Source organism: Petromyzon marinus, chromosome 56 (genome assembly GCF_048934315.1).
Source record: "Petromyzon marinus isolate PM22_M1 ecotype Great Lakes invasive population chromosome 56, UKy_Petmar_22M1.pri1.0, whole genome shotgun sequence".
Taxonomy (NCBI): domain Eukaryota; kingdom Metazoa; phylum Chordata; class Hyperoartia; order Petromyzontiformes; family Petromyzontidae; genus Petromyzon; species Petromyzon marinus.
In genome coordinates, this window is record NC_133722.1 from 10,737,522 (window position 1) to 10,765,163 (window position 27,642).

The window sequence follows — 27,642 nt, forward strand, 5'->3', positions numbered from 1 at the left end:
TAAAAAATAGTTGTGAACTATAGTTTGGTATAAATGGCCAGGCCCGATAAAACGGTGTTTTTTTTCAGCTGTTTGACCGACACAGCCTGCAAGTTGCCTGTCCCACGGGCAACGTTGTGACACAGCCGGGTACAGCAACAGGACGTGGCGAGAATGAGGGCCAGCCCCACGTAGGTTACTGCAGACAGAGCGACGGGGATGGTGGGTGCAGCGGAAGTGAATTGGACCTTGGCTGCCGTGAACACGGAGAGACGCCGCGCCAAGACCAACGCGTCACCGCCACCGCAGTTCAAACCTCCCAGATAACAAAACTCTCCCTGGCCCACTGCAGACATCATACGTGCATCATCATCGGCAGACATGGTCAATCCGCTGCTGGATGAATGCCTCCCCCAAGCCGCCGCCTTTCGCAGTACCCAGCGATTCGTAGCACCCACCTGCTCCCCTTCACCGTCCCGACCGACATCATCGGTTGGTGGATCCGGAGCTGCTGGCGACCGGGGGCTATGGTTGAGGTGCATTGGGGGGGGGGGGGGAGGGGGGGATTTGACCATACTTCACCACGCCGGTCAGTGCGGGTTGGTGAAGGGAGCACACGTTGTCGAGGCAATACGAGTGCTTAGCTGGTATGGGTGCCGCTATCCAGTCCAGCTAGCCGGGTCTGCACGGCACTCACGACACTTCGTCTAAGCAAGGCAGTTCTCCGTCGAAGAACAAACATTACAATGGGTGATCGGTTTATAGATACCCCATTAATGTCAGCATCAGCCTGGATGGAGGCCTCCCCCAGCAGCCGCCCACCACTGCCGCATCTCACGGTGCGAAAATCCATGGAGGACACGAACCGATTCCGGCGTTCCGTCTCCTCGGTGGATGGACGTTCTTCTCAAAAATATTAGTTTCATTTTTTTACGTGGAGAGCTAAACGTGAAAAAGCAGGCGCATTTGTCAACATATATTTTGGCACCTAACATTCTCCCCGGGGTTGACGCAAACGATTCAGTGCTTTACTGTCAATAAATCCCGTACTGTCAATAAATCCCGGACAGTGGCGGGCAACCTGCAGGGCGCCGGGGGCATCCCGCGGCGCCCCACGTGGCGGCCACGTCAAGCTCGCGGCCTCAGTGGGGTGAGGGAGGGCCGCACGCGTGGCCCCGCAACTCGTCCGGGTTTGACTATCGCTGACCTAGGGGGTGAATCTTTGTCTACCTTTCCGCACCTCCGATGAGCACGGTTGGCCACGCACTGTGCCGAATAATTTCAACGTACGTACCTGCGGAAACTGCACGTAGGCGCACTCTATATGGGCGCACAGTTCGCATGTAAACAACACAGTTTACACTGGTGGGGGGGAGAGGGGGGGACGGGAGGAGGGCGGTGGGTAGCAGAGGTCAGCTTCCTCGACACAGGCAGCAACCTCTCATCAGGATGTACGCACACGTGGACTTGCACCCCGGAAGTTGGTGTCCTTACATCACACGTCGACTGCGCTACAATCCTGATACAGAGACTCCTCTACTTACGAACATTCGACTTACGAACTTTCAGAGATACAAACAAACCTGGTCCGTATGTCCAGTTGCCTGTTCGGACCGAGAGTCGTAAGTTCAACCGCCGCGCAATAAATGGCGGTGGTGGCATCTACATCTGTAGATCATGAAGAACCAGTGGCATCTACATCTGCAGAACGTGAAGAACCAGTGGCATCTACATCTACAGAACGTGAAGAAACAGAGGCATCCACATCTTCAGTAGATTATACAACTTTTAAAGACACTCCCCGTGTTTAGTGTACACATCATACAGCATGTTTGGAATCAACAAGAGCAAAGTTGGATTAATTGACTTACGAACAGACCTCTGGAACCTAACTCGTTGGTAAGTAGAGGAGTCCCTGTACGTCACATGCGAGACAAAGACACAAGCCCGAGGAACAATTTAGCCGGATTGCTCTCTTCATTTGACAAAAAAACTTCTCCCAACTTTGAACTGAAGATATAACAACATTTAGGAATGGAAAAAGAGAGCTTCGACATTTTCGTTTAAGGAAAAAAACCCCAACGATGCGCGGTTAACATTGTGTCACTCATTAAACCTTAGTCTGAGATGATGAGTCTTGTATACATTATTAATAAGGGGCAGTACCGTATAGGGGTGGTGACATGACCAAGAGAAAGTGCACTCCGATTAAATCAGAATATGTATTCGTATTGGAGGAATCTGATGAGCTATAGGGCTATTTTCACAGATGTCCAGTAGATAACTGCAGTGTTAGAGGTCATTAAAGATCTCGTGGTGTCAATTCGCAAGAAGAGGCCACCGCGTGTGGGTGTCGGTCCAATTGCCAAATACGTAAAAAAAAATACACACCGCAGATTACTCGGTTAGGATTACACACGGCAACCATCGCCTCCGACTGTGAGCACCTGGCAGGTCCCTCCTTAAAAGGAGTCGTGAGACTCGGCGAGACTGTCACGGGTAAACAAGCCTAAGAGGTCCCTGCTTTATTGAGGTACAGATGAGCCCTTACGTGACCGCGTTCAATTAAAATGACTCGAGTGTGAGCTGTGACTAACGGACTGACTCGCAGACAGGCAGAGTGAGTGTCTTGTAAAGTAAACATGACGATGTGACTCATGGAAAAACTCCGCTTATCAAGGCAGAGTTCAGCTTCACAGAGCAGTATCCTTTTTGGCGTACAACAAGTAAAAGACAATTACCCCCCCGCGTCGCCGCCGCCGTGAACATACTGTTGGGGAAACTGCTGTCAGCGAGCACCTTATATGGCGTGCGCGTGCACACACACACACACATCAGCATACTCTCCTCGGCACGTACGAGCAAGCGAGTGCTCCCAGCGCCGGATATCCCATCCGCTCGGGAAGGCACAGACGCCTTCCCAATCGTCACCGAAACGGACAATTCCACAGCACATCGCTCCGATGTGTGACAACCTCCTACGGGCGAGCAAAGCCTGACATGTTTTTTCCACGTAACCCAACAATCGCAGGGCTATCGGGCACATCCGTGGAAATCTACGCGGCAGGCTGTATTCCGCAAAAGCTGCACACATGTAAACTCAACCGGAGCTCCTACAGCCCCGCATTTTTAGTTTTATCCCGAAAAGAGTTATATGTCAGGGACGCTAATGGCACGCGCACGCACGCAGCTGGCTGTGCCCGGATTACAGATCTCACGTTCCCAGTAGGGAGGGGTCTCCACATCCAACCCCGCTGGTTAGATAGAGCAAGCCTGACTCGGCGGACGAGGAGCTGAATGTCGAATCGGGTCCAGCGTTTTCGCTTGCATTGAACCAACGCTGCTGATAAGATGCACTCACAGAAGGTCCTGCGACCGATGGGTGGTATAAAGAGAAAAAAAAATTACATATTAGGCAACTTATTTGGCGGTGGTGCACAAGCACAAGTAACAAAATCAACACATTCGTCAATAACAGTGGTCATTAAAAGGAAAAATATTTAATTGGTGTCGTCATTCTATGGAGATGGGCCATCAGCCAAAACGACACCTATTAAATATATTTTTTCCCTTTTAAGGCCAGTGTTATTGATAAATGCGTTGATTTTTTTTGTGCCCGTGTTTAAAGATGGGAGAGCTAATGGGAAGGGGAGGCATTATACTAATTTGGTTAATAACCGCGGTGGCTAGTTCCAGGCCGTGGTTAAACGTTTTATCCCAGGGGGTTCCAGCTACTGAGGCAGGCCTTGTGGAAGCATCCACATCACAGGCCTTAAAACCGCCCGAATAAATGTAAAACCCGTCACTCATAAAGCCACGCGCCACTACACTGAAAAGAAGACACCTTTTTAAGAAATATACAATACGTTCTGTACAATTACGTACAAATCAGCCAACCCGTGTTGCCCTCGTTATGTCACTGAGACTAAGTAGAGTTGAAACCGGATAGTGCTTGGATGGGTGTACCACGAGTGTGCTTCTATGCTCTCACATCAGGGTTCCCTCACTGATGAGCGTAGTGAAGTATGGTCAAACAACCCCCATGACCCACACTGCTTGGGGAGCATTGTGAGCAATAACATATGCAGGATAATCAAGACCTCCGTTTCCGTAGTCCCCCTCCATCGGCCTACTGGCTTCCCAGGCCAACATTATCCAGCAACATTTGTCAGCCGAGTTGGGCTTGTTTCAACAAATGTTGCTGGGCTGGCGGATGTGAGAGCATAGAAGCACAGTACAACAACTGAAGTTGTTGCCCTGCCCCTCCTGCTACCTCACAGAAGAGTTTGCGAACTACCCTGTGCATACACCTGTATTGTACACCGTAGCGGTCGCCCATCCGAGAATCAGAATCAGAAAGGGTTTTATTCGCCATGTAAGTTCACACTGACACGGAATTTACTTTGGCAGGATGGTGCATACATTCAACATATAGGAATCTAAAATCTTAAATAAGTTTTAAACAAGTCTTACTATAATAAGGGTTAAAAGTCTAACACCAAGGGGCTGAAGTATATAAAATTGAATAAATATCGAATATAAAATAGCTTTAAGATATAATTTAAAAATAAAAAATACAAATAGGTTAACATAGTTAATATCGGCAAGGTGTCATTATATAGATAAAATGTTAAAAACAGTGTAAGCCCTTGGCCTTGTTTAACAGGCCAGCAGCAGATGGGAAGAAACTGTTTTTTATGGCGTGAGGTTTTGGTCCTGATGGACCGAAGCCTTCTGCCGGAGGGGAGTAGCTGAAACAGAGAGTGTCCAGGGTGGGAGAAATCGCCCATAATCTTCCATAATCTGCACTATCCAGTTTCAAGTCTGCTTAGCCTCGGTGACCTGGCGAGGGTAGAACACTTTGGCCGAATCGTACGCTGGCAAGAGCTCTCCGCATCCAACCCAACGGGGTCTGGAGGGGGGGGGGGGGTGCCCTGCTCAACGCATCAAGCAAGACAAACTCAACGTGCCGCATGTGCAACATTGAGTAAATGGCTTACACTCTGTAAAATCGTCCAGCCTCGAGAGATCTCAAGGTCACCGCACAGATGCTTGTTCGCTATAATGATGGGTTTGCCGGGCCAGGAGGCACGGGTTTCGCGGATCAAACTGCAAGGCCCCTGCTGGCGCTGCCACGTGGCTAAGGAAATGGGAGTACAGCAAGTAGGTTGGTAAACTCTCGCATGAGATTTATCCGAGCGATATCCCCCTACTGTGCACGGGGCTCTCCCAGAAATCCAATTTGCTTCCCACGCACGAAGCAGAACATTAAAGGGCTCACATCCGTGAATAACACCGTCCAAAAAGAAAAAGTATATAACGGTATGAAGTTCATATTCTCCCTCACAACAGTGAGTGTGTCGTTGACAAATGTTTTGAGTTTTCTGTTATTTGCGTTTGTACACCACTGGCAATGGAGTACCACCAAATAATGAATTGATTTAAAAGAAACTGGCCAAAACATCCCATCTCATGACAAAAAGCAAAAAGGTCAACACGCTCAGCCAGCCTTTCCTGAAGAAACAATAGGCATTGTTACGTACAGTATAGTATGCGACACTCTGTCGGGCTGTAACGAGAGAGTCTAAATTCCATCATCTATCGAAAGGTTGATACACGAGTACTGTTCTCTTAATCACCTGGCTCCTGTCAAAGGAATGTAGAATTTCCACCACAAATGAGCATCCATCCCTCCATGCCTGTTTGACCAGGGAAGCTCTTTGTCTGTATTGACGTTGCAATTGTATCTGTTCCTTAGCTTTAGATTTCGTCGTAATCATCATCATCATCATCAATCAGCCATGACCTATCCATTGCTGTATGAAGGCCATCAACAAGCCATCTCTTATGGTCCTAACATGTAACGAACAATCCAACCAGCACCTGCACATGACCTGCCTTAAAGACTCCAAACTCTCAACTGACTTTTATTATTTTATTATGCCAGGCTTTCTTGCAAACCCACGTCAGAAGGGTGTCAGAATGTCGCAACTTCCTGTGTGAAAGGTGCCTGGAAGGCCACGGGAACTGCCCCAACCTATGACAACCCCCCACCCCGCTCCCTCCCTTTACTTGGCATAGATATAGTGCTGGCATAACAACGTGATGTTTCGCAAGCAGCAGTGTTAACTTAAGAAAATACATGTTCCTCATAGTCGTGTCGAAGACAGCCTGTTGAATTTCAGTGGAGTCTTCGTCTGTAGATTATTATCCATCAGTCGTTTAGATAAGTATTGTCATCTCAAAGGGTCAAAAATGTGGTCTGCTCTTAGTTATTCATCGGTGGTGTGATGGGAGCGTACCATGAGGTTAGTTAGTGAGCTCAGTAATCGTATTATATACATACTGCGTATAGCTATTTAACATTTTTGGTCTTTCCGAGTGGGCTGCAGTTTCCAATGATCATCATTAGTTAAAAGTGAATCCACTGCTGGTTTAAGGCCTTCCCCCAAGCTGTCGCCACATCTCACAGTCCTGCCATCTGATAATCCACCCAGCACTGCACACGAACCCACCAGTCTCTAAGAACGAACCTGAATTTATCTTAAGTCTGCACCTTCACTCAGACTCGTTAGTTTAGTCTTGTCATAATCAGCTGCGCTTTGGTGGGTAAGTCGTGGTCATCATGTTGATGATTTTCGTTCACTACAAGCATTGTTGACTAACACAATAAACGCGTGGTCGACGGATATTTTTGTCCGTAATTTCATAACAGGATGGTGCTGGTGCTGGTGCAGTATTAACACGTGTAGCCTCACAGCTAGAAGAGCACGAGTTTGATTCTCTACTCGGCCGCCTGTGTCCTGGAATTGGTACGTTCTCCTGCTCTGAATGAGAAGGTTCCCCTCCGCGTCCTCCGGTTTCCTCCCGTGGTAAAAAAACAAACCGAGAGAATGGAACTGGCATTGGCCAAACATCCCAAATCCGGACGAATCGCCTGCAATTTACTCAATCGGGATTACACACAGCAACATCACCCACTCCTTCGGAGTAATAAACTAACACTACAAATTGGCAAGCTCGCGAAAGTTTTCCTCCCCGTGGTTTCACGTAGCGGCGTCCCTGCGGGTAACAACGCTGGTGAATGAGTCACCAGAACCACAATGCAGGAAACCGTGCCGATAACTGCTCCAACGTGAGATGCACCTCGGTAAGTTATCGCAAAACGCAACGCTTGATGCTTAATCACCACGATGATCTTTTACAATTCGTGCCCTTTCTTGACCCATGGCCACACAATTGGCAAGTTGGCACCATTGCCCCACAAACGCACGAAATTTAATTCTCAACACATCCATTAGCAACACCCCCCCCCCCCCCCCACTATAAAACATGTACAGGGACATCCATTTAGAGACACCCCATTGCGGGGGCTAGCATCTCCAAAAGGATATTGAACAAAGCAGTGCGTTTAAATATAATAGTACCCACTGCAGCTACCCACCTGAGTTGGATTCCTGGCCATGGCTCGATATGTGAACTGGTCCAGGGCACCTATCAGCTTCACCAAGCCCACATCCAGATGTGGATTGACGGGGTAGAATTACCGTGCGATTTCATAGCGTTACCATATTATATACGGCGGCGAGATGGTAACTACCTCGTCTGGTCTACCTCGTCTGCGTGTCTCTGTCTCTCCCCGTGGATTATTCTCCAGCTCCTCTGGGTTTTCCCCTCCACATTTAGAATCAACGTCAGTGACGCCTTTAAGAGTATTTGGCTGCTATAATATTCCACCTGAGCTATCGTTTTGTGATAGGCAGGTCGCTTCTAAAAAAAAAGAGAGCTACATAGCTCAGTGAGCCTTACATGGTTAAATAAAACATATATACGGTATATAGTTTAATAGTCGGCACACGAATTGACTGACATGCTGTACATTACCGCAGGCTACAGAGTGCGATTAATCGCATTGGCTTCCAATTCAAACCTGCCCATTCAAATCGCGGCCAGGGTCGAGGTCGGAGTGGGTTAACTCAGCCAATCATTCCGCCTACCGGGGGTCCGATAAAATCGTTACCGCTTTGTGGTTAAGCCAACGACGGGGGTGGTGAATGCGGTGTTTCCAAGCACGTGGTCGGGGCTGGACTAGGGCAGACTCCTGCAACGCCTCTGGCTCGCTCACTTGGGCAGGGACTCTGAGTCAACACCGTGGCGGCCTCTGAACAACACAGCAAGGACAAAGAGGTCCTCGCGGGGAGCAGGGGGCAGGGTGTGGCTCAGTCTGCCGGCCGGGGATAGCAGCCAACGGGCGGCGGTGTTAGGAAAGACGGGGGGGACCGTGGGCGAGACCCTGGCACCGTCTAAACGAATATAATCGGTGATCACAAGCGGGGATTGCCGTTGCATTTACAAAATGAAAGGGTCACCTTGCTGGACAATACGGAGCAAGCAACAACAATGAAGACGACGACGATTTTAAAACCATACAAACTTACAACGCAAGCCCCAAATCTGACACGGCCTCAACGTTACAAAGAGCCTCTTCCCCGTTGCATTAGAGGCGAATGTTTGGAGAACTGTCGGGTTGACGTCCCAAGACTCGCCAATCAACTTTAGATGAATTTTAATGCTATACGATTGTTGTTGTTGATGGCGTTAATGGTTGAGGTTGCCTGTTGTGCTTTTATAATTGCCTTAAGACGCCAAGAAGCCCAGCCAGGTGGTGTTGGTACCCATGAGGTTGTTAACTGGCTGTAATATAACACAAACTAGAGCCACTACGGCCACTGTGTAGCCTCATGTTGCAGATAATAATAACAACACGTTGTGCTCATGGTTGTTGTTGCGGCTTCCGCGACTCGAGTTGTTTGTCAAGGGTTGCGCTCATTGTAAATACTCCAAGTTAAGAGTTGCTGTTCATTCATTAACAGGCCGATGTTTGTTATTGTTGGTGGTTGTTGTTGTGGTGGTGTGTGTTGTTGTTGTGGTGTGTGTTGTTGTGGTGTGTGTTGTTGTTGTGGTGTGTGTTCTTACTGAATGTAGTTGTTGTTGTGGTGTGTGTTGTTGTGGTGGTGTGTGTTGTTGTTACTGAATGTAGTCGGTGTTGTTGTGGTGGTGGGTGTTGTTGTGGTGGTGTGTGTTGTTACTGAATGTAGTCGGTGTTGTTGTTGTGGTGGTGTGTGTTGTTGTGGTGGCATGTGTTGTTGTTGTGGTGTGTGTTGTTGTTGTGGTGTGTGTTGTTGTGGTGGTGTGTGTTGTTGTGGTGTGTTGTTACTGAATGTAGTCGGTGTTGTTGTGGTGGTGGTGTGTGTTGTTGTGGTGTGTGTTGTTGTGGTGGTGTGTGTTCTTACTGAATGTAGTCGGTGTTGTTGTTGTGGTGGTGTGTGTTGTTGTTGTGGTATGTTGTTACTGAATGTAGTCGGTGTTGTTGTTGTGGTGTGTTGGTTGTTACTGAATGTAGTCGGTGTTGTTGTGGTGTGTGTGTTGTTGTTGTGGTGTGTGTTGTTGTGGCGTGTGTTGTTGTGGTGGTGTGTGTTGTTACTGAATGTAGTCGGTGTTGTTGTTGTGGTGGTGTGTGTTGTTGTGGTGTGTTGTTGTTGTGGTGGTGCTGGTGGGAATATGCGGTGGTGGTGGTACCCTGTGTGTGTGTCCATTCAGCCTCAAACGTGGTAAACATCGCCACTGGGGAGACAAAGGCGGCCGGGTGTGGTGCTGGCCACCCACCCCCTCGTGTGCCGTGCCGGCCTTCATAGGTGCTGCTCGCTAACAGCACTTGCCCCTACAGTCTGTTACAGGCTACACGGGGGACCTTTATCTTTGCCCTGTGTGTGTGAGAGAGAGAGAGCTGTGGTTGTTGGTGCGTCTGTGCGGTTGTCCTCGTTGTGTTCAGTGCCATGCTATCCACGTTTATTACTTTGTCGGTGCAGAGAGAGACACTGCCACCTCGCACTCTGTGTGTGTGCCCTTAACCACCAAGTACGACACTCGCTGGCTGACATGCGGTTAAGGTTGTTGTGGTGTGTGAGGTTGTGGTGTGTGCGGTGAGTGGTTGTGGTGAGAGGTTGTGGTGTGTGCGGTGAGTGGTTGTGGTGAGTGGTTGTGGTGTGAGTGGTTGTGGTGTGAGTGGTTGTGGTGTGTGCGGTGAGTGGTTGTGGTGAGAGGTTGTGGTGAGAGGTTGTGGTGTGTGCGGTGAGTGGTTGTGGTGTGAGTGGTTGTGGTGTGTGCGGTGAGTGGTTGTGGTGTGAGTGGTTGTGGTGTGAGTGGTTGTGGTGAGAGGTTGTGGTGTGAGTGGTTGTGGTGAGAGGTTGTGGTGTGTGGTTGTGGTGTGCGGTGAGTGGTTGTAGTGTGTGGTGAGTGGTTGTGGCGAGTGGTTGTGGTGTGTGGTTGTGGTGTGTGGTTGTGGTGTGAGTGGTTGTGGTGTGAGTGGTTGTGGTGTGTGGTGAGTGGTTGTGGCGAGTGGTTGTGGTGTGTGGTTGTGGTGTGAGTGGTTGTGGTGTGCGGTGAGTGGTTGTGGCGAGTGGTTGTGGTGAGAGTGGTTGTGGTGAGTGGTGTGTGGTGAGTGGTTGTGGTGAGTGGTTGTGGTGTGAGTGGTGTGTGGTGAGTGGTTGTGGTGTGAGTGGTTGTGGTGAGTGGTTGTGGTGTGTGGTTGTGGTGAGTGGTTGTGGTGTGTGGTGAGTGGTTGTGGTGAGTGGTTGTAGTGAGAGTGGTTGTGGTGAGTGGTTGTGGTGAGTGGTTGTGGTGAGTGGTTGTGGTGAGTGGTTGTGGTGAGTGGTTGTGGTGAGTGGTTGTGGTGTGAGTGGTGTGTGGTGAGTGGTTGTGGTGTGAGTGGTTGTGGTGTGTGGTGAGTGGTTGTGGTGTGTGGTGAGTGGTTGTGGTGAGTGGTTGTGGTGAGTGGTTGTGGTGTGTGGTGAGTGGTTGTGGTGTGTGGTGAGTGGTTGTGGTGAGTGGTTGTGGCGAGTGGTTGTGGCGAGTGGTTGTAGTGAGAGTGGTTGTGGTGAGTGGTGTGTGGTGAGTGGTGTGTGGTGAGTTGTGGTGTGAGTGGTTGTGGTGTGAGTGGTTGTGGTGAGTGGTTGTGGTGAGTGGTTGTGGTGAGTGGTTGTGGTGAGTGGGTAGGTTTTAAGTTGTGTCCCGTCCGTTGTCTTTGTAAATAAATAAAAATCAAAGTATCAACTCTTAGAGGCGTGACCGTGTCGAGCCCATTTGGATCGCCGCTCACTATTCGCACCGTTAACTCTTACTAACTCTTACTCACTGTTACTAACTTACTCTTACTAACTTACTCTTAATAACTCTTACTAACTTACTAACTCTTACTAACTTACTAACTCTTACTCACTGTTACTAACTTACTCTTAATAACTCTTACTAACTTACTAACTCTTACTAACTTACTAACTCTTACTCACTGTTACTAACTTACTCTTACTAACTTACTCTTAATAACTCTTACTAACTTACTAACTCTTACTAACTTACTAACTCTTACTAACAGTACACTCACTCCTCCACTTGCCGTGCCTGTAACTTGCCGGTTGTTGTCTGTGGTGGTTGTTGTACAGTATTTGGTTGTTGTACAGTATTTGGTTGTTGTCTGTGGTGGTTGTTGTCTGTGGTTGTTGTACAGTATTTTGTTGTTGTACAGTATTTTGTTGTCTGTGGTGGTTGTTGTCTGTGGTGGTTGTTGTCTGTGGTGGTTGTTGTCTGTGGTGGTTGTTGTCTGTGGTGGTTGTCTGTGGTGGTTGTTGTCTGTGGTGGTTGTTGTCTGTGGTGGTTGTTGTCTGTGGTGGTTGTTGTACAGTATTTTGTTGTTGTCTATGGTGGTTGTTGTCTGTGGTGGTTGTTGTCTGTGGTGGTTGTTGTCTGTGGTGGTTGTTGTCTGTGGTGGTTGTTGTACAGTATTTGGTTGTTGTCTGTGGTGGTTGTTGTCTGTGGTGGTTGTTGTCTGTGGTGGTTGTTGTCTGTGGTGGTGGTTGTTGTCTGTGGTGGTGGTTGTTGTCTGTGGTGGTGGTTGTTGTCTGTGGTGGTTGTTGTCTGTGGTGGTGGTTGTTGTACAGTATTTGGTTGTTGTCTGTGGTGGTTGTAACGGAACCGACTGATCCCGTTCTGCAGCCGGCCCAGGCGCGGCCTGCCAGTCCCCATTGTTCACCACCATTCACTTCGCTTGCTGCCTGCTTCTGTTCACATTGTGTGGTGGTGGTGGTTGTGTGGTGGTGGTTGTGTGGTTGTGTGTGGTGGTTGTGTGTGGTGGTTGTGTGTGGTGGCTGTGTGTGGTTGTTGTGTGTGGTGGCTGTGTGGTGGTGGTTGCGAGTGTAGTTGTAGCCGACACGTACCTCGTGGCTCTTCGCTGTCTCGTCAAGTCCCTGCTGCTGTTCGCTCCTCGTCCTCCTCCTCCTCCTCGTCGTCGTCTTCTATGGCCGGAGGGCGCTGCCGCTGTGGCCGCTGCGGCTGCGGCTGCTGCTGCCTGGGCGAGACGCGGGGGGTGGGGCCGGCAGGGGGACACGGGGGGGGGGGGTAGGAGGGGCGTGACCCTGACTCACCACCACCACTACCACCACTCACAACCACTACACTCACTACCACTACACTCACTACCACTACACTCACTACCACTACAACCACCACTACCACCACTCACACTACCACCACTCACTCTACCACCACTCACATTACCACCACTCACTACCACCACTACACTCACCACCACTCACAACCACCACCACTACACTCACTACCACTACAACCACCGCTACCACCACTCACACTACCACCACTCACTACCACCACCATTACCACCACTCTCACTACCACCACTCACCACCACCACTCACACTACCACCACTCACTACCACTACCACCACCACTCACTACCACCACCACTACACTCACTACCTACAGCCACCACCACCACTCACAACCACCACCACTCACACTACCACCACTACTACCACCACTCACAAACATCACCACCACTACACTCACTACCACTACAACCACCACTACCACCACTCACACTACCACCACTAACAACCACCACTACACTCACTACCACTACAACCACCACTACCACCACTCACACTACCACCACTAACAACCACCACTACCACCACTCACACTACCACCACTCACAACCATCACTCACACTACCACCACCACGACACTCACCACCACCACTACCACCACCCACAACCACCACTCACACTACTACCACTCACAACCACCACTCACACTACCACCACTCACAACCACCACTCACACTACCACCACTCACACTACCACCACTATCATGACACTCAGTACCACCACTATCACTACAGCCGCCACTCACTCTCACTACCACCACTCACCACCACTCACAACCACTACCACCACTCACACTACCACCACCACGACACTCACCACCACCACTACCACCACTCACAACCACCACTCACTACCACCACCACTACCACCACTATCACTACACTCAGTACCACCACTATCACTACAGCCGCCACTCACTCTCACTACCACCACACACCACCACTACCACCACTCACTACCACCACCACCACCACCACCACTCACAACCACCACTATTACTACACTCAGTACCACCACTATCACTACAGCCGCCACTCACTCACTACCACCACACACCACCACTCACCACCACTACCACCACTCACTACCACCACTACCACCACTCACTACCACCACTCACAACCACCACTATCACTACACTCAGTACCACCACTATCACTACAGCCGCCACTCTCACTACCACCACTCACCACCACTACCACCACTCACACTACCACCACTCACTACCACCACTACCACCACTCACCACCACTCACCACCACTACCACCACTACCACCACTCACAACCACTACCACCACTACACTCACTACCACTACAACCAGCACTACCACCACTCACGCTACCACCACCACTACAACCACTCACAACCACCACCACTCACTATCACCATCACAACCACCACCACTACACTCACTACAAACACCACTACCACCACGACAACCATCACTCACGCTACCATCACTACCACCACTCACTACCACCACCACAACCACCAATCACAACCACTATCACTACCACCACAACCACCACTACAACCACTATCACGACCACCACGACAACCACCACTCATACTACCACCACCACCACTCACCACCACCACTCACTACCACCACCACTACACTCACTACCACTACAGCCACCACTATCACCACTCACCACCACTCACCACCACTCACCATCACCACCACTACACTCACTACCACTACAACCACCACTACCACCACTCACAACCACCACAACACTCACTACCACCACTCACAACCACCACCACAACCACCACTCACACTACCACCACCACAGCCACTATCACTACCACCACGACAACAACCACCACTCACACTACCACCACCACAACCACTATCACTACCACCACGACAACCACCACCACAACCACCACTCACTCTACCACCACGACAACCACCACTCACACTACCACCACTCACACTACCACCACCACAACCACCACTCACTCTACCACCACGACAACCACCACGACAACCACCACTCACACTACCACCGGATGGCCACCTAAGGCGCACGCTCCCTGGGCGCTCCCAGCAGCGGCTGGCGGGGGCCGTTTGTGAGGGGGCCGACACTGACTCACTCACACATCATACACTGACTCACTCAGACATCATACACTGACTCACTCACACATCATACACTGACTCACTCACACATCATACACTGACTCACTCACACATCATACACTGACTCACTCACACATCATACACTGACTCACTCACACATCATACACTGACTCACTCACACATCATACACTGACTCACTCACACATCATACACTGACTCACTCACACATCATACACTGACTCACTCACACATCATACACTGACTCACTCACACATCATACACTGACTGACTCACACATCATACACTGACTCACTCAGACATCATACACTGACTCACTCACACATCATACACTGACTCACTCACACATCATACACTGACTCACTCACACATCATACACTGACTCACTCACACATCATACACTGACTCACTCACACATCATACACTGACTCACTCACACATCATACACTGACTCACTCACACATCATACACTGACTCACTCACACATCATACACTGACTCACTCACACATCATACACTGACTCACTCACACATCATACACTGACTCACTCACACATCATACACTGACTCACTCACACATCATACACTGACTCACTCACACATCATACACTGACTCACTCACACATCATACACTGACTCACTCACACATCATACACTGACTCACTCACACGTCATACACTGACTCACTCACACATCATACACTGACTCACTCACACATCATACACTGACTCACTCACACATCATACACTGACTCACTCACACATCATACACTGACTCACTCACACATCATACACTGACTCACTCACACATCATACACTGACTCACTCACACATCATACACTGACTCACTCACACATCATACACTGACTCACTCACACATCATACACTGACTCACTCACACATCATACACTGACTCACTCACACATCATACACTGACTCACTCACACATCATACACTGACTCACTCACACATCATACACTGACTCACTCACACATCATACACTGACTCACTCACACATCATACACTGACTCACTCACACATCATACACTGACTCACTCACACGTCATACACTGACTCACTCACACATCATACACTGACTCACTCACACATCATACACTGACTCACTCACACATCATACACTGACTCACTCACACATCATACACTGACTCACTCACACATCATACACTGACTCACTCACACATCATACACTGACTCACTCACACATCATACACTGACTCACTCACACATCATACACTGACTCACTCACACATCATACACTGACTCACTCACACATCATACACTGACTCACTCACACATCATACACTGACTCACTCACACATCATACACTGACTCACTCACACATCATACACTGACTCACTCACACATCATACACTGACTCACACATCATACACTGACTCACTCACACATCATACACTGACTCACACATCATACACTGACTCACTCACACATCATGCACTGACTCACTCACACATCATACACTGACTCACTCACACCATGCACTGACTCACTCACACATCATACACTGACTCCCTCACACATCAGACGCTGACTCACTCACACAGCATGCACTGACTCACTCACACATCATACACTGACTCACTCACACATCATACACTGACTCACTCATCATGTGCTAACTAACACATCAAGCTACTACTGACTCACTCATCCTACGTTGATTCGCACATCATACACTCACTCACGCTGCTGCTGACTCACTCACACATCATACACCGACTCACTCACACATCATACACTGACTCACTCACACATCATACACTGACTCACTCACACCATGCACTGACTCACTCACACATCATACACTGACTCACTCACACATCATACACTGACTCACTCACACATCATGCACTGACTCACTCACACATCATACACTGACTCACTCACACATCATACACTGACTCACTCACACGTCATACACTGACTCACTCACACATCATACACTGACTCACTCACACATCATACACTGACTCACTCACACATCATACACTGACTCACTCACACATCATACACTGACTCACTCACACATCATACACTGACTCACTCACACATCATACACTGACTCACTCACACATCATACACTGACTCACTCACACATCATACACTGACTCACTCACACATCATACACTGACTCACTCACACATCATACACTGACTCACTCACACATCATACACTGACTCACTCACACATCATACACTGACTCACTCACACATCATACACTGACTCACTCACACATCATACACTGACTCACACATCATACACTGACTCACTCACACATCATACACTGACTCACACATCATACACTGACTCACTCACACATCATGCACTGACTCACTCACACATCATACACTGACTCACTCACACCATGCACTGACTCACTCACACATCATACACTGACTCCCTCACACATCAGACACTGACTCACTCACACAGCATGCACTGACTCACTCACACATCATACACTGACTCACTCACACATCATACACTGACTCACTCATCATGTGCTAACTAACACATCAAGCTACTACTGACTCACTCATCCTACGTTGATTCGCACATCATACACTCACTCACGCTGCTGCTGACTCACTCACACATCATACACTGACTCACTCACACATCATACACTGACTCACTCACACATCATACACTGACTCACTCACACCATGCACTGACTCACTCACACATCATACACTGACTCACTCACACATCATACACTGACTCACTCACACATCATGCACTGACTCACTCACACATCATACACTGACTCACTCACACATCATACACTGACTCACTCATCATGTGCTGACTAACACATCAAGCTACTACTGACTCTCTCATCCTACGCTGATTCGCACATCATACACTCACTCACGCTGCTGCTGACTCACTCACACATCATACACTGACTCACTCACACATCATACACTGACTCACTCACACATCATACACTGACTCACTCATCATGCGCTGGCTAACACATCATACACTCACTCACGCTGCTGCTGACTGACTCACACATCATACACTGACTCACACATCATACACTGACTCACACATCATACACTCACTCACACATCATACACTGACTCACACATCATACACTCACTCACGCTACTGCTGACTCACTCACACATCATACACTGGGAGTGTCGTGCTGCCAGCTATGGCTGCAGGTTTTTTGTCGTATGTGTTATGTATATCGTTTATTGTTAAATTTAAAATCACAGTTCCTATGATTACTGTTGTTACATTGTTTTTGTAGCTTTATTTTGGTTAATTCGAAAACATATGGTTAATCTCAATTGTCTTATGGTTATATATTCTTGGTTCTTTCGGTAAAGTCACGTAGAAGGGAAACAATAAAATAATAAAAATATAAAACAATAAAATTTTCACGACGTTTCGACTGCAGCACAAGCAATCATCATCAGGTGTGAAAACCACGGCAAGAAAATTTGAAAATGTGGCGGTTATTTTTAACGTTAGCACCACGGAGAGCGATTTGACAGTTTGTTCAGATGGACGAGTCCATCTATGTTCGGAAAAGAGGAGGGGGGAGATGAAAATAATGGATGCGGACTGAAATCCACCGTAAGCGTGAACAATCAATTAAGACCCGAAATTGTCTCTGTGTTTGTATATGTGGATAGCCTCATGGTTGTTGTTGTTGGCTTGTACCACATTGTGATTTTTGCACACAGCGTTTTAATACGTTTTTTTTTGCGTGTGGAATATTTGCTGGTTGAATTCCAGGATGTTTCCGTTGCGCGTCGTCGCTCTAAGATGTTCTGTGTTCAAATTTTGTTTGTTGCGGTTGCACCCGACTTAAGAGCCGCATGGCTCACAGGGCTATACCTAATAAATGAAACTTGAAACTACACTCACTAGCACCATTACCACCACCACAACAACAACCACCATTCACACTACCACCACCATCACTACACTCACTACCACCACTATCACTACAGCCGCCACTCACTCACTACCACCACTCACAATTACTATCACCTCTCACCACTATCACTACACTCACTACCATTTCTTCAACCACCACTCACACTACCACCACCACTACACTCACTACCACTCACTACCACCACAACCACCACTCACAGTCACTACCACCACTCATTACCACCACCCACAATCACGACCACTACCAACACTCACTACCACCACTATCACTATAACCCCCACTCACACTCACTACCACCACTACAACCACCACTCACAACCACAACCATCACTCACAACCACTACAGCCACCACTCACAACCATCACTGAATCCAACAGTGGATAGACCATGGCTCATGTCTGTTTTTAGACATGCAGCATGTGCTGCTTATTGAGCGTACAAGAGACGTCGTGTTCCCAATGTGCACTCACGTGGTTTCATACATCTATGACCCTACTTGATACATCTGTGGGAAAGAGCTTTATAGCTCATCGGATTCCTCCAGTATGAATCAAGGTTCTGATAGTGTAGAATGCTGTATGTCTGTCTTCTCAATCGCCAAAGTGTCAACAGTTAAACTCGACATTCTTGTCGAGTTTGTCAATGATTAACCCTGATCCTTGAACCACACCCAAGCATTGCCAAAAGCCTGATGGAACTCAGGCACCCATTGCTGCTTACGTGTGGAGACTTCAATACAGCAGGGTACAAAAATAGTCAGGGCTTCGAAGTTCTACGTTCTAAGTTCTGCGTTCGCTGGCAAAATCAGCAGGGAGCACACACACACCCACACAGACACCGCATGCCCTGCTGTGACACATTACAGTAATACACTCCCGCCCGCCTTTGTCTTCCGATTGGCAACGTCTACACATCGCACCAGGCACTCATTTGAGGCTAAGTCGACCTAGGCGAGGCCCCCGATTGGTTAAGAGCATCGTCATTGGTGTTGGCCGTGAGCGAGAATTGAACTAGGCTAACCACTGCGCCACCGCTCCCACCGTATTCACCCAAATGCCTACTGTAATCACCCAGGAATGTCTGTCCTTAACGCTCGTGACGTCACTCCACATCGACCAGCCCCCCTCATTAATATTCATGAGCAGGTGACGTTCTCAAAATGGACCCCCCTCCATTCATAATAATTAGCGGGTGACGTCACTCCACATGGGGGGGCGAGGCGCCTCCTCCCCCCTCCTGGGCGTCAACTCACAACCCTCACGACAAAGGCAGAACCCTCATCACGTCACGTGATCTCCGTAACGCTGCTGTTGAGACATCAAAGTAAAAAGGACGTCGTGATGAACAAGGGATTATAATCCTTTACATGAAATAGGTCTGTGTCACCGCGCCCTTACAAACTGCACGCGAGTTGATGCAATTAATATCACGTCGCGGTCTGATTTTCGCTCGCAAGTTTCAGATTTACTGCAATACACCCGTCCTTGGACGGGCAAAAGGCTCGTTGTATATATGAACTTCTTTTGCACCGTACGTAGCCAACCGTGCCAATCGGAAGGACAACAACACAAAAAGCAGTTCTAAAGGAAATAGTTTTAAACCTAGATGATGAATTAGTTGCGCGTAGCTCTCAGTGGCTTCCTAATGTCGGAAGGAAGAGCGTTCCAGACGGCCGCAGAAGCGCATCTAGAAGCGAGCGACGCGGTGACCACCGCCTTTGTTCGATGGCTCACAGCCAAAAGCCGCTGCTGCTGCGAGGATGACCGAACACACCCCACACACACTCCACACACACTCTCCACACACACTCCACACACACACCCCACACACACACCACACACACCACACACACACACTCCACACACACACCACAAACACACATACACACCCCACACACTACACCACACACACACACACCACACACACCCCACACACACCCCACACGCTACACCACACACACACCCCACACACACACTCCACACACACCACAAACACACATACACACCCCACACACACTACACCACACACATACTACACGACACACACACACCACACACACCACACACACCCTACACACACACACACCCCACACACACCACACACACACACCCCACCACGCACACCCCAACACACACACCTCACCACACACACCCCACACACACACACCCCACACACACACCCCACCACGCACACCCCAACACACACCACACACCCCACACACACCCCACACACACACACCCCACACACACACACCCCAACACACACACACCCTACCATGCACACCCCAACACACACCACACACCCCACCACACACCCCCACACACACACACACCCCAACACACACACACCCCACCACGCACACCCCAACACACAAACACCACACACACCCCACACACACACACCCCACACACACCCCCACACACCCCACCACACACACCACACACACCCCAACACACACACCCCACACACACACATACCCCACCACACACACACCCCACACACACCACACACACACACCCCACACACACACCACACACACACCCCAACACACACACACACCCCACACACACACCCCACATACCCCACCACACACACCACACACACACACCCCACCACGCACACCCCACCACGCACACCCCAACACACACCCCACCTCACCACACACACCCCACCACACACACCACACACACACACCCCAACACACACACACACCCCACACACACACCCCACACACCCCACCACACACCCCACACACACACCCCACACACACACACACACCCCACACACACCCCACACACACACCCCACACACCCCACCACACACACCCCACCACGCACACCCCACCACACACACCCCAACACACACCCCACCTCACCACACACACCCCACACACACACCCCACACACACACCCCAACACACACACACACCCCACACACACACCCCACACACACATCCCACACACCCCAACACACACCCCACCTCACCACACACACCCCACCACACACACCCCACACACACACCCCAACACACACACACCCCACACACACACCCCACACACACACACCCCACACACCACACACACACCACACACACACCCCACACACACACCACACACACACACCACCACGCACACCCCAATACACATACCTCACCACACACACCCCACACACACACACACACCCCACACACACCCCAATACACACACCACACCACACACACCACACACACACCCCACACACCCCACATACACACCACACACACACACCCCACCACGCACACCCCAATACACACACCTCACCACACACACCCCACCACACACACAAAGGAAACCTCAGCTATAACTGCAGGGCCGTGTAAACATCCTGAAAAGTCTCCACAGCACATACAGTGCTGGCAGTCGTTGCAAACTCCGTAGACACGACAATCGTCGTGATGATGATGATGATGTAAATCATCATCATCATCATCACGACAATCAATACCGACAGCCGCCAATCGCCACTGAGTGACGGTGACCTCAGCACGGCGGCTATGCCAGGCTAGGTGCACTTTGAGGCCACGTGAAGTGTCGAAGGCTCGCTGCTGGCAGGAGGTCTCGGAACAGACCCAGCAGGTGCCATGGGTTGGCTGACTGAGATGACCGGTAGATGCACCACCAGCTGTACCCCCTACTGTGACAACTTTCCACATTTTATCCACCCGGCGCTACGCTCGTTGTTGTGAGCGTTGCTCTGTGCCCTCCGTTGTTGCTGGAGATCACCACTGCCGTCATCTTCACCAGCATCATCATCTTTACCATCATCACCACAACAGCCATCATTGCATCACATCATGACCATCATCATAACCATCAGCATCATCATCAGCATCATCATCACTACCATCATCACCACTACCATCATCACCACCACAAGCAGCAGCATTATCACCACAATCATCATCACCACCGCCATCATCGTCCCCATTATTACTATCATCATAACCATCAGCATCACCACCACCACCAGCAGCCCCATCATTACCATCCTCATCTTCACCACCACCACCACCACTATGATCAGGACGTGTTCATCAAACGATAGCGGCATGATGTTTCAGAGCCTCGGAGCGGACGTCCCTAGCTGCGGTCACCTCAGCTGATGGTCTTGAGCCAGATGGCTGCAGGCTACGAGGCATTTGCATTCATTCTCAACTCCAGACACACAACAAGAATACAATGTGCTGTCATCACGATAAATAAACTCACCGCTTTCCCACCCCTTCTAAAACTAAACTATAAACTATTTTCATTTTACCAGCTAAGGCCCACACTGAGGTGTGTCGCTCCTTTTCAGAAGCGACCTGGCAATCACAAAATGATAGCTCAACCAAGTAGTGGCTTATCACGTGGGAATGTGTAGCAGCAGCAGCTACACACTCTGAACGCGTGATGTTGATTCTAAATGGGAAGGGGGATAACCAGAGGACCCGGAGAAAAATCCTCCCGACCACGGGCAGAGAGACACGCAGCCTCAAAAGACACAGCAAGGTCGGAATCGAACCCACGACCTCCTGCATACCAGAGGAGGGAGTGAACATCTCATTGCCACCGCGACACCCTCTGATGTCGTACTGACCAGCGTGGTGAAGTATGGCCAACCCCCCCCCCCACCCCTCCCAGACAGACGCAGTTTTTCAACCATTGGTGGATTGGGAAAGGCTGCGATTTTCCGTCTGCCACATCTCTGTACGTTTAGAAGTCAGCTCAAGCCTCCCGTGAATCACGTGACTCGCGCTGCAGTTAGCTTGTGGCGTCGCAGGACCAACGAGGGGTAGCGACGATATGGGAATCCAATACCCCACTGATGACACACTCAATGTCCAAAGCGCTGCCGAGTTTTGCTTGATTATTTTTTTATATTAATTCTGCTGACATAAATAATACACTCCCAGAAGGGCGTGCGTGCGACTGATATGACGCGTATAAACTATTGTTTATTGTGCATTTTATATGGAGAAACGGACATGTGGAGATAACATTTATTTCATCCAGCAGTGGATAGGTAATGACTGCTGCTGCTAATGATGAGGTATACACAAGCAAGGCTCCCAACGGAGTTTAACTAATGAAGCCTTTGCATGCACATCCACTGAGCGGCCGATTTTTTTTACATTTCCTGAATCATTGAAACTGCTCTAAATCACCAAGCTAGAGATTACATCTCTCCTCCTCGCTGCAGCAGTCGCAACCTTGCCCGTGGGACAGGCAACTTGCAGGCTGTGTCGGTCAAACAGCTGCAAAAGACACCATCGTATCGGGCCTGGCCATTTATACCCAACAATAACTCACAACAACTTTTTTTATTTTACCAGATAAGGCCCCACTGAGCTATGAAGCTCTTTTTTCAGAAGCGAACTGGCTATCACAAATGATAGTTCTACGAATTTCAGCTTATCATGTGGAAATGTATAGCAGCCAAATGCTCTAATATTAACCAGGGCTGCCACTGGACACGAACCGCGAGCTGTCTGCAACAAGCGGCGAACGCGCCACCGCCCCCACGCGTCACCGCCCCAGATGTGAAAGTCAACAGTTGTGGTCATCTGGAAAGAATGGCGCCCGCCATGCGAATGTGGAATTGGCACCAACGAACTCAGGGCTCTGTGCAAAGGAAATTAAAAGCAGCCATCTGTTGGAGCAATCGGTGCAGTGGACCCAAAGATATTTCTTAGCTTCATTCATATGGGAGATGACTTATCATTTTAAAAATTGTGCCCAGTTATCTGTGCAGTTAACGCTCCTTCATCAAGATTGCGGGCCAACCGTGTTTGTGGTTATCTTCTAGACCTGTTCGTCAGGTCCCCTGCTATCGCCAAAGAATTAGTAAACAACAAGATCACGTTTAGCACGTAAACAAGATCACGTTTAGCACGTAGGCTTTCGCGACCATTATCATCCATAATACAGGTTGGGGGGGGGGGGGGTTTGAGTAAGATCGCGTAAAAAAATATGTGTCGTTAAACCCGCCACCAGCCGACACACCTTACTGAACCTTACTAATTGGCTGTGTCGGGTCGTGGCGGGTTTAAGGACACAGTTATATATTGACGCGATCTAATCCCCAAAAAAATCTGTATTCTGAACAATATCACGGTTGCTAAGCAAAGACCAAACACGCCAAGCGGCCAGACAAAAACAAAAAGGCACTGCTGAAGGTGTTAACTCGATAAGGGGTCACACGTTCCTGGAAATGACCGAAGTCATTGTTTTAATGACCTGGGGGAAAAGAAAGACGACAACGATGATGATGATGACGGGAGGAGAGAATTCCAAAGTGGAGCAGAGAGAGAAGTTGGGTGACCTGCAGTGTGGTGGGTGGGTGGGTAAGTGGGTTAGTGAGTGGTAATGTGTGTGGGTGAGTGGGTTAGTGAGTGGTAGGGTGTGTGGGTGAGTGGGTTAGTGAGTGGTAGGGTGTGTGGGTGAGTGGGTTAGTGAGTGGTAGGGTGTGTGGGTGAGTGGGTGGTAATGTGTGTGGGTGGGTTAGTGAGTGATAGGGTGTGTGAGTGGGTTAGTGAGTGGTAGGGTCAGTGGGTAAAGTGTGTGAGTGGGTGGTAATGTGTGTGGGTGAGTGGGTTAGTGAGTGGTAGGGTGTGTGGGTGAGTGGGTTAGTGAGCGGCAGGGTGTGTGGGTGAGTGGGTTAGTGAGTGGTCGGGTGTGTGGGTGAGTGGGTTAGTGGGTTAGTGAGTGGTAATGTGTGTGGGTGAGTGGGTTAGTGAGTGGTAATGTGTGTGGGTTAGTGAGTGGTAGGGTGTGTGGGTGAGTGAGTTAGTGAGTGGTAATGTGTGTGGGTAAGTGGGTTAGTGAGTGGTAATGTGTGTGGGTGAGTGGGTTAGTGAGTGGTAGGGTGTGTGGGTGAGTGGGTTAGTGAGTGGTAGGGTGAGTGGGTAAAGTGTGTGAGTGGGTGGTAATGTGTGTGGGTGAGTGGGTTAGTGAGTGCTAGGGTGTGTGGGTGAGTGGGTTAATGAGTGGTAATGTGTGTGGGTGAGTGGGTTAGTGAGTGGTAATGTGTGTGGGTAAGTGGGTTAGTGAGTGGTAATGTGTGTGGGTGAGTGGGTTAGTGAGTGGTAGGGTGTGTGGGTGAGTGGGTTAGTGAGTGGTAGGGTGTGTGGGTGAGTGGGTTAGTAAGTGGTAGGGTGTGTGGGTGAGTGGGTTAATGAGTGGTAATGTGTGTGGGTAAGTGGGTTAGTGAGTGGTAGGGTGTGTGGGTGAGTGGGTTAGTGAGTGGTAGGGTGTGTGGGTGAGTGGGTTAGTGAGTGGTAATGTGTGTGGGTGAGTGGGTTAGTGAGTGGTAGGGTGTGTGGGTGAGTGGGTTAATGAGTGGTAATGTGTGTGGGTGAGTGGGTTAGTGAGTGGTAATGTGTGTGGGTGAGTGAGTTAGTGAGTGGTAGGGTGTGTGAGTGGGTTAGTGAGTGGTAGGGTGTGTGGGTGAGTGGGTTAGTGAGTGGTAATGTGTGTGGGAGAGTGGGTTAGTGAGTGGTAGGGTGTGTGGGTGAGTGGGTTAATGAGTGGTAATCTGTGTGGGTGAGTGGGTTAGTGAGTGGTAATCTGTGTGGGTGAGTGGGTTAATGAGTGGTAATGTGTGTGGGTGAGTGGGTTAGTGAGTGGTAGGGTGTGTGGGTGAGTGGGTTAGTGAGTGGGTGAGTGGGTTAGTGAGTGGTAATGTGTGTGGGTGAGTGGGTTAGTGAGTGGTAGGGTGTGTAAGTGAGTGGGTTAGTGAGTGGTAGGGTGAGTGGGTAAAGTGTGTGAATGGGTGAGTGTTATTTTGTGACCTGCAGCGTGGTGACTGAGTGTGTTGTGACCTGCCATGTGGTTAGTGGGTGAGTTAGTGAGCGGTAGTGTAAGGGGTCATCCACTTAGCAGGTACGCAAAAATCCGTCAAGATTTCACCCCTCCGCCCCTCCCTGTAGGCACGCGAACTTTTTACTCCCCCCCCCACCCCACCTGCGTAGGTTCGCCTGACCCCCCCCCCCCCCCGAATCCTATAGAACGGCCGATATTTAATCCACGCAGAAACGATCAAGGATCAATAATAGTCACGTGTTTCAGCAAACAGAGAGTCCACCACCGGCTGCATTAAAGAATTAAGTTGCGTACCTTGGCCACTTATGTTTGCTGAGCTGCGTGATAGCTGCAGTCAGGGGCACGGTGGCACACAGAGAGTGACAGCTCTCCCACAGACCCACTTCATCCGCTAGTACTCGTTGTCTGACAGCTGAAGACGCTGAACTGTGGCTCATTCGGATGCCAATGTCGACAAATTATTATCGAGCCTTCACCCCCCCCCCCCTCCGTCCGTTTCCGATGCGTTCGCACATTGTCAGTAGACCCCCCCCCCATACACAAGCGAACGCATTTGGATTAACCCCCCCCCTCCATGCGTACGTACTAAATGGATGGCCCCGAAGTGTGTGAGTGGGTGAGTTGTTGTGACTTGCAGTGTGGCGAGTGTGAGAGTGTGTTTGTGACCTGCAATGTGGTGAGTGGGTGGGTGTGGTGAGTGGGTGGGTGTGGTGAGTGGGTGTGTGTGGTGAGTGGGTGGGTGTGGTGAGTGGGTGGGTGTGGGTGTGTGTGGTGAGTGGGTGTGTGTGGTGAGTGGGTGGGTGTGGTGAGTGGGTGTGTGTGGTGAGTGGGTGTGTGTGGTGAGTGGGTGGGTGTGGGTGTGTGTGGTGAGTGGGTGTGTGCGGTGAGTGGGTGGGTGTGGTGAGTGGGTGTGTGTGGTGAGTGGGTGGGTGTGGATGTGTGTGGTGAGTGGGTGTGTGTGGTGAGTGGGTGGGTGTGGTGAGTGGGTGTATGTGGTGAGTGGGTGTGTGTGGTGAGTGGGCGTGTGTGGTGAGTGGGTGTATGTGGTGAGTGGGTGTGTGTAGTGAGTGGGTATGGTGAGTGGGTGTTTGTGGTGAGTGGGTGGGTGTGGTGAGTGGGTGTGTGTGGTGAGTGGGTGGGTGTGGTGAGTGGGTGTGTGGTGAGTGGGTGGGTGTGGGTGTGTGTGGTGAGTGGGTGTGTGTGGTGAGTGGGTGTGTGGTGAGCGGTAGTG

At 49.8% G+C, this 27,642-nt stretch overlaps 1 protein-coding gene across 1 annotated transcript in view; it reads right to left on the minus strand.

Annotated features, from left to right (window-relative positions):
• LOC116954784 (integrin beta-1-B-like) overlaps window positions 1-12,410 on the minus strand; it is a 43,019-nt gene extending 30,609 nt beyond the window's left edge. The window contains exon 1 of the mRNA XM_032975589.2: window positions 12,252-12,410. The gene's annotated coding sequence lies outside the window, so the exon portion shown is untranslated. The remainder of the gene's footprint in view (window positions 1-12,251) is intronic.
• Window positions 12,411-27,642: the final 15,232 nt, after the last annotated feature.